We start from the raw sequence: 9,125 nt of genomic DNA, 5'->3' as shown, positions 1-9,125 counted from the left end.
GAGGCGGGGTTCCAGCAATGTAAATAAATAAATAAATAAATAAATAAATAGATATACACGTATGTACATAAGTACATACATACAGCCTTAAGATGCCGTGTCCCCTAGCAGCACCTCGTGCCAACCCGCGGCATGGAGCCCGGCTGACCCGAGCGGGGCAGGCAGCCTGGCGCGTCCTGTTGAGCCAGTGCAACCTCGTGCCCCCTCTCCGGTCTCCCTGAATGTGCCATTCCCGCGGGCTCTGGGCCGTGGCAGGGGCTCCACAAGGGCTGCACCACAGTGGGTGGGTGCCGGGGTGGTGCACGGGTGCTGCTCCTTCTCACAGCCCGACGGCGAGGCCCGACCTGCGGGCCCAAGGCAGAACCCTGCCCTCGGCAGTGACCCCATGACAGCAGTGGGCTCCGACCACCTTGTTCCTTCTCAAAGGCAACCAAAGGGTGCCAGCTTGACTGCTCATATACGCACGTGGCAAAATACATGAGGGGTTTTTTTTCTTTAACTGCACAAAAGGTGTTTTCAGATGGCTTTCATCTGCAGCCAGTGAAATGTACCAGTGAAGGGAAAAATCACTTCAAACGAAGCCCAGCCTGTTTCTCAGCCCACAGTCCCTGGTGGCCAGCAGTGGCCATGGGCGCTGCCCCAGCTTCACACTAATGCCAGGCTGATAGCTCGGCCAGTGGCTGTGGGCAAGAGCCACCCGGCCAGGAGGACAGAGGGGAAGGGATCAGTCTGGCATTGCACAGCAAATCATGTGTGTGCACATGCCTGGAAAGTTAATTTGTAATTTTTCCTCCTTAATAAATCAAGACAGATGCCCCTATAAATCCTGCTCCTCAGGAATGAAGCAGAAGGGCAGGAACTGCATGGAGTACAGAACAGGACTATTTTTCTTTTCACTGCCAAGAGCACATCGCTGACACAGTGCTGTGCTGGGTCAGGCCTTCACCCTCTGCTAAGTTAATACCAACAACTCCTTCCTCTAAAGGGCAGATAGAACAGTGAGGTCCCCTTTGCACTTTTCTGCCTTTCTTTCCTCTCATTGCAATAGCAGTAGCCTCTGAAGGAGCTGCACTAATTAGTTGCTATTACACTTCTCGGGTGGCTGGAAGAACATACTGCCTCTGACCTCATGCTTTGCAATGTACCTTAACAGCTTATTACTGCTATTGCATGGCAGCAATGGTTCATTTTATAGTTACTTTGAAAGAGCCATTCATTCAGTGCTGAAAAATAATCTAAGACTAATGCACAGTCTCTCCAGAAGACTGCTGTTAAACTGTCTATAACCAAGTGTCCAAACGCTGTACAAAGCTGTTTCATTTGCTTAACATCGACTCACTAGCAATTAATATGCCTGACATAACAGCACACTACAAGGCCCATAAAATCTGTAGCAGTAGGGGAGTGAAATGATTATAACTTTTTTTCTTTTTTCAATAATACCAGACTGCAGTTTGGGCACTGTAATCTTTTCAAAGCAAGAAGCTGAGCTGCATTTGAACAGCTGTTGTTTACTGAAGCAATAATTAGCAAGGAACAAATCAAAATGCCTGCTACCTTCCACAGCAGCTCTGCTTCCTGTACCTGGAAGCAGAGAGGCTATCAGCTTCATATGTAGACTATACTTATTAAAAATTTCACCTAACTTTAAAAAAGGAAATATTTATAATGGCAGCATGTGCCAGCCAGTAATCCCACTGAATTCATCGTGAGCTGGGAAGCACAGACCACAGCTCATACCAGATGTCCCTAACACAGTGGTTTGCAGCTGGTGAGGGACAGCACATGCTGCACGTGGAGGGTAGGGCGTTCTGCAAATGAGATGTTAGGCACAGTCCTTCTCAATGTGCTCTACTGGCTCCAGGCAAGGTCAAGCTGCACGCCTGCTCCTGGGACTGAAACCTTTGGGGAAGTATGTCTGCAAAGCCGTTTGTCATGTTTGCAAGTCTCCTGCTCTTACAGGACTTTTTTAGCTTAGTTTGACAGAGTGATGGACCAGCAGTAAGAGAGAGCAAAAGGGCTGCAGAATACAAGGGAGCAAAGCAGTAGGCACATCCTGAAAACAGACCTCCTGATTCTACACCTGGATGAAACCTAGTGATCTCTGTCTTTGCAAGCCGTCCAGAAGTAGCCCTTTTTTTCTTAACGAGGGCTTGCTGCTGGTACATATAAGTTTGCAGCCAGGAATGGAGCCTGAGTGTTACGTCTTTGCAGCTCACCTGCTAACCCCTGGTTACTGGCAACAGTCCCTGAGACTGCATGAAAACATCAGTATAACTCCCAGGTAAGGCTGTGAAGAGGCTTTAACTAAGCTATTATTGCCTGCTCCTGTTCGAAAGGATAGTCATATCCCTTTCACCCACCTCTTCCCAGCCAAAGTCTTCCATTGCTTGTGCCAGCTCTTACATACATCTGAACCTGTTAGGAGCCACTCTGAGGACCCAAAACCCTACTTTCTAGAGATTCATTCTCTGTGGATCTTATCTCTGTGCTATGCCTTCAAGCATGACTCTGGACCCAAGAAGAGGATAGGAATGTGAAGTCAGGCTTGGTGTGAAAAAGAGACGGAAGCAGGATCTCACTGACCAGAACCAGTTTAAGCAGCTGTTCCCTAAGAGTTTCAGTCACTTGCTCCCTCTGTGTCCCAAAAACATTTAATTATTTAGTTAAGCACAAAACAAAACTAACTCAAGTTTGAGTTAGCCGTACTTCATAGTAGCAGTAGCATTCTGGAGTTCTCCTTATCAGAGCATTAGAGAGAGAAGTTTAAGTCTCCAGAGCACTGTCAGAGCACTGGAAGCAATCTCCAAGGACCCAGGGAGAGCTGCCAGCTGAACTAGAGGAAGTGGGATGCTCTACAGATAGACGTCTGCCCTGCTCCAGAGATTCATTCTCCTGCATGAGAAGACTCGCCTGCCAAAACTGATAGGTACATTTCCACTAACAGTTGTCAAATCAGTGACTCCTGACTACAGAAAATAAAAACATTTTGACAGAAAATGCCTGACCAGCACTACACAATAAGCCAGAAGCTGACTTATCTCATTACACCTTTAGTGCCTTAGAACTCCATTTTCTGGCTAGTCGAGGTGTCTTTTTGAGATGGAGTGCTGATGTTAGAGACACAGGGAACTGGGACAGTCAGCCGTGACCTTGAGGAGTTTCAGTTAAATGAAAGAAAATACACTTCAAAGTTAAATAAAGTTAAATATTTTGTCAGAATTACATTTCTTCATATTATTAATAAATGATAGCTATCACTTCTGTCCTTGGAAATCCAAATAGAGTCACTAAGCTAGTAAAAAAAAAAAAAAAGAAAGAAAGAAAGCAGGAAGCTAGTAGGGACCAGATAAAAGACCAGTACAGTTTCACTGAATGAAAGCAAAGTAAGAAATGGCAAACAGTGGCCATGATTTTAAAATAAGGTCTTCCACATTTAGATGATAGCAACCTAACTGTCCTTTCAGTGAACTTTACCACCCTGGAGCTGCAACTGCAGAAGTTCAGTCATTTTAAAGTAAACATGGTATAAACATAAATGTAAATAAAATCAAGTCACAGCATGCCATACCTTTCAGGCCTATTAAGACATACCTCATGTGGTGCTGCGAGGCACAAGGCCAAATGAGTTCAGCAATCCAGGAAATAAAATAGTGCCCTCAAAATGGCTCACATGCAAATCTGGAAGCAGGAGGAATTTGTATTTCCTCATTCCTGTTGGCATGAGGAAATAAATCACTGCAGTTCACTAAAGAAGCACCACTTCTTCCAGAGCCCTGTTTCATTTCTCAGAGCAGACAAGAAACATTGAGCCAAAATGCTATGGATGTGATGTTAGGTAACAAAGAAAGGGAGATGTGGAGCTGGCGACCCATAGTTAAGAAAGGCTGCTGAGCCTGGTTCTTGCAGCCCACACATTGCATCAGATCACATCATGCCTTAGCCCACCAGCACACACAGCCAGAGGAGCTCAATTAAAAGCATATCTATACACAGGAGGTACAAGCTGTAATGGTGCTGTAGGAATTCAGGTGGTACAAGCCCCATCAAAGGGTTCATACAGGTTCAGCTGCTGTGACTAATGGGATTTATACAACCTTTGATCAAAACAGTTCCATTGCCAAAACATTTGTACTGTACAAAATTTGTAAGACCAATTAGGATATGACAAGCTATCCACTGAAATTCATGGATAGAGTCACAAGGTTAGGAGTTAAAAAAGAAAAAAAACCAAATTGCTTATTACAGTCAAAACCTTCCATTATTTATCAGTTAACATGAACAGTACAGTGGTTAATGGTCATATACATCCCAACTCAATACCCCCACCATGAAACTGCTTATGTAGTGGATCTCTTTAGGCAGTAGGAGAGGCCAAGGCTGTAGAGGGGATGGCTTGAGCAGCATAACATTGGCTTTGCACTGTCTTCCAGACCAGAAGACTGTTGCATAAAAGGGGAAAAGCCACCCAGCTTGGCTCCCTGACTAGAGTGACTCATAATGCTGGTGCCCAGGGGGAGCAGTTTCTCTGCACCACATTGCAGGCTTGGGACTTCAAAAGACCTTTTTCTGTGAATTTGCTTCAGGGCTTGTCTGGAAAAAGCTAAAATCATTACTCAAAATCATGTTGTGGCATAAGTACCGAGCCACGGGTCAGGTGGAAAAGCAGAGGATATCCTCTGCTCACAGCCTAAATACACACAGCCTAAATAGGAGAGGGAAAGCAAAGTGGAAAAAATCCAAAAGGAAGTACTAACTAAAGGAGATGCCATTGATTAAACAGACCATCAGTGGCAAGTCAAGGAGTAGGGGAAGAAACCCTCTGTACCTCAGTGTAGAACACAGGAAGCAATGTCGCAAGGTTGGAGCAGAGGAGAAGGATGGAGGCCCTGATCTTGCAAGCAGTCATGTACCAAACAGGACCTCTTCTCCATCTGCCCCCAGACACTGCCTTCTCTCCCTAATATGTCTCCAGAAGTTAAAAGAATAGGTACAGGTTGAAGACCAGGGGTCACTGATCTCCGTAACTCTGGCTATAACCAGAGTTACAAACTTCTGTTTGTCATTTCCAAGCAACCTCAAACCTCCATGGAAATAACAGAGGGACAGGGTCCTTTTTTCCAGTCTTCAGACCACCAAGCTGTTCCCTGAAGTGCTTTGCAAATGCCTGAGAAGACCTACATGCACTACATGCTCACAGGAGCAGCAAATAAATCTTGTTAATGGTGTCTTGATAATCTGCATGCCCAGAAAGAGCACTTATTACTTCCTCAGGCTAAGAAGCACCATCTAAGAGCTTTCTTCTCATTTATTTTAGGACATACTCTCTCGCTACTCTTCTGGGGAAAACCAAGGTGAAACTCTTCCCCCTCACAAACTTCTAATTCAGGCTGTAATAACTCTGGAGCAGTATCTGTCTGGGGTATTACCCTAGGCCTAGGTGGAAAGTTTCCTGGGGTGAAATTATACAATTACCAGCCCACTGCTGTGTGCTCCCACTAGGCAAGCTGTCCCCAGAAACAGCAGTGAGAGGCTCCTGAGACTGCCCAGGCACCTTCTAAGGCCACAGCTCTTGTAGTACTTCATACCACAGGGGCAAGGAGGAAGTGAGAACAGCAGAGGTTCCTAATAAAACTTTGTTCTTTTGAAACATTGCACTTTGAAGTGCTCATAACATTGTACAAAAGAAGCCAAGCTTTATCCCTCTTTTACAGATAGATGATAAGAGTTACAGGCACAGCAGGCCAAGAGCAGAGACAAGAAACAGATCTCAGGTCTCCCAGTTTCTACAGGCCTAGTTGTGGGAACAGGCTGTAGTCATGGGAATCATCTCATAAAGACAGCATCTCCACAAGGGCTCTGATATTTTAGCACTAATTCCAAAAACATTTCCACCAACAGCAATGGGAAACTTGAATGCTGATGTAATTCTTGTGGAAATTAGGTTTGAAACAGGATCCACAGGTCCCTTTGAGAGCCTCAAATGTTAGCTTATATTACAGCTGCCTTTCAATGAGCATTCAAGCCAGTTTCCAAATATCAGTTTAGAAGCTTTCTTTCAGCCAGTCAGCAGATGCTCTTAGGAAGTTTTTCTACTTATGTGAGATCCTCTGGACAAAGAGGAGATCTTCAAATGGATAACAGTGTCTACTTCTGATTAAAAGTCTAGCTTAGTATGATGACTGAACACCACTGGGTGCATCTTGCATAACACATACTGATCAGCAGCACATTGAACATTCAGAAAAAATAGTTTTCTTGTCCTGTTACGTTTTCTGATATTTAGTATTTTCAGTGGTTCTTGACTGAAACACATGCATCTTGCAGTCAGCAAACAACCCTGGACTGACTGTTCAGAAACAGCCATTTCTGCTCTATACCTGTCTCAAACATACAAGGAGTCATGTCAAAAATCCTATAGTTTTCCACTGTGGTTAGAGGCATTGGCAGTGGTTAGCTGTCAGCAGCTTCCAGAACTTGGAGCAAGCATTTGGGAAAGCCCAAGTCAAATTTTATTGTCAATGTTGAATGCACTGCTGCATTTAGACCTCTTCCATTCAGTGCTGCACCAAAATCTGTGCCACTGTAGCAGGAGACCAGGTTGCTGACATCTCTCAACAAAGATTTGAAAGTTTACTCAAACCACATCATAAAAGTGACCTATGCTTCTCTATTTTAAGTGATTTCCTTATGAGCTGCCACCAAAATCTTTCTGGTCTCTTAGGTAAGCTGCCTGCCTTGTTCTTCCATAGCAGAATCTTCAGAGCAATACCCCGTGCAAAGGGTGCCTTTTTTCATGTCTATGTCTGCCCCAACATTATCAAGAGTCCAGCCAGATCCCGACATCCCACAGCAGTGCTGACTTCCTGAGTGATTTGGGGGCCTGCCTGCGTGTTCATATAATGGACTGTTAGGAGAGCAAATCTCAGCTGAAGCATAGATGCTTGTTTTATTGGAACAGATTTTTGTACCACTTCTCTGGGGAGGAAAGAAGGAACTATCTTCCCTGCAAATATGTCTACTATACAGACTGAGTTTTAAGAGCACATAAAAGCTGCTGCCACTGCTTAAGAAAAAATAACAATGGTATAGACATGACAGGAGAAACATTTGGTACACAGTGAAACTTGGTAAGCTACAGAGCCTGACACCTAATAGAGAAAGGGCCAATGAAGGCAAAAAAAATTACGGTGGGAATCTCTGTGTTGCTTTTAAACTAGAAATGTTATCTGTTGCCAGTGGCCTTTGGTGTAGTTTTCACTGTGTTCATATGGTAGCTATTCATTGTTGGGTAATTATCTTGTTTTATTTTTCTACTTATTTATTGAATAAATCAAACTAATACAATTCCAACCCACGATTGCCATGGGAACACTCCAACAAGGACAGATGCAGTCTATAGCTGCAAGGAAAGAAAGCAGACTTCAACATTATTAAATTATACACAAGACAATCAATACAACTTAACACAAACAGCCCTTGCAGGCTCTGAACTAACTATCCAGAAGGCTCAGCCAGTTACTTTCGAGCTTCTTGCAACACCAAACCTTAACAACCACCATCTCAAGTTTCTATAAGGGCAAGTGCTACAGAATACAGTCGTTGTTGCCTTTCCCTTATGTCCTGCTAAAGGGAATCACAGAAATCATGTAGTCCAGTTTTCCACCCCCTGGAAATGACAGGTATTTTTCCCTCCTATAATCCAGTACATGTGTTGAATCCTTGTTCTAGCATTTCCAGAATTTTCGTTGAAAATTTAGTCCAAGTGAGGATAACACACTTAGAAAATTTCAAACAGTTTCTGAAAGCAGAAATCAAATCAATTGCAAACAAATCTAAAAGGCTGTTTAGCTTAACTTGGTCACTGTCTCTGCAAAGATGGATGACACGGGACAGGGAAATAGAAGGCAGAGAGGAGAGGAGATTGAAGCGATAAAGCGCCTACAAAGCTCATAGCAATTTTTCTCCTTAATTTCCTCGTATTCAAGGTAATGCCACTGAGAGGAAGAAGCCAACAAAAAGAATTACATGCGCTGCCCAGACTGTGTTTGTAAAAGGCAGTCTCATCAGTCCTGATTCTTTCTGTCACTGGCAGTGAGGGCTGTCTTTCTGGACACTGCAGAGAGAGAAGGTGCCAGGCATTTGATTAAACCAGATCACAGTCTCCTTAAGTCCCCCAGCTGGGAGCCATCTGGCAGTAACTCACTTTGTGCAGGTCATCTTTCTATTGCAATGCCTTCCCACCTTCCAGAGTGCTATGATTATCCTCCCTGCTTTACATCCCCTTAAACTTGTCCCAGCAGTGCTGACAAGACCCCCTCACCCCTCATTGCAAAGTTAGGAACCACACTCATCTCCTTTCTGCACTGGGCATCCTATAGCAGTCCTAAGCTCTTTTTCTTTATTTCTAGTCTTGTTTGCATGACAGTTTTTCAGGAATCAGCTCTATGATTGAACAATTCCTATAAAAACTTTGCGGAGTGAAAGATAACATTCGTTTGCTTTGCTCCCTCCACCCAGACTTTGGTGGGTGGGATTCACTATTTCATTTCCAGTACCTGCAAATATCATCTCCAGTCCCTAGTGAGAGCAAGACACTGTTTCTGCATGGCAGAGCTGCAGCACCAAGCGTGCAACTTCAGAACAGGCAGACACTGATCTTCCCTATTTTGTTAACCTTCCTATTGCTTTCCTCTGCCCATGTTCTGTAGCAGCAACTTGATGATTATTGGCAAGATATATATTTTTATACCAATTTAACTAAAACCAGTGACTGACTGAGGATGGCAGCCTGCCCTGGGAACCTTAGGAAGGTGCTTACTTTCTTCATTGCAATGAAGGGATTTAGTTCAAATGAGTTTGTCAGGTAGATCAGAATGCTTGCAAAGAGCAGAAAAGAGCCAATAATACAAAGTACTGTTAAAGGGCTGTCAAATCTGAGGAAGCATTGATCTGGAACATATCTTTACAAGGACTCCTAGCCTCAGCCTAGAACCAAAATCCAAGCCCAGGAAAGCCTTGAACTCTGTAAGTTCACATCTGGGTCCAATCAGACCACTCAAGCCCTTTTCCATGCAGAGGCAAACTGAAAGGCATGTGGTGTGCTGGGGAGACAAACCACAGAT

This window comes from Geospiza fortis, unplaced genomic scaffold (assembly GCF_000277835.1).
Source record: "Geospiza fortis unplaced genomic scaffold, GeoFor_1.0 scaffold40, whole genome shotgun sequence".
NCBI lineage: Eukaryota > Metazoa > Chordata > Aves > Passeriformes > Thraupidae > Geospiza > Geospiza fortis.
The sequence above is the reverse complement of the archived record's forward strand: the minus strand, read 5'-3'. Positions refer to the sequence as shown.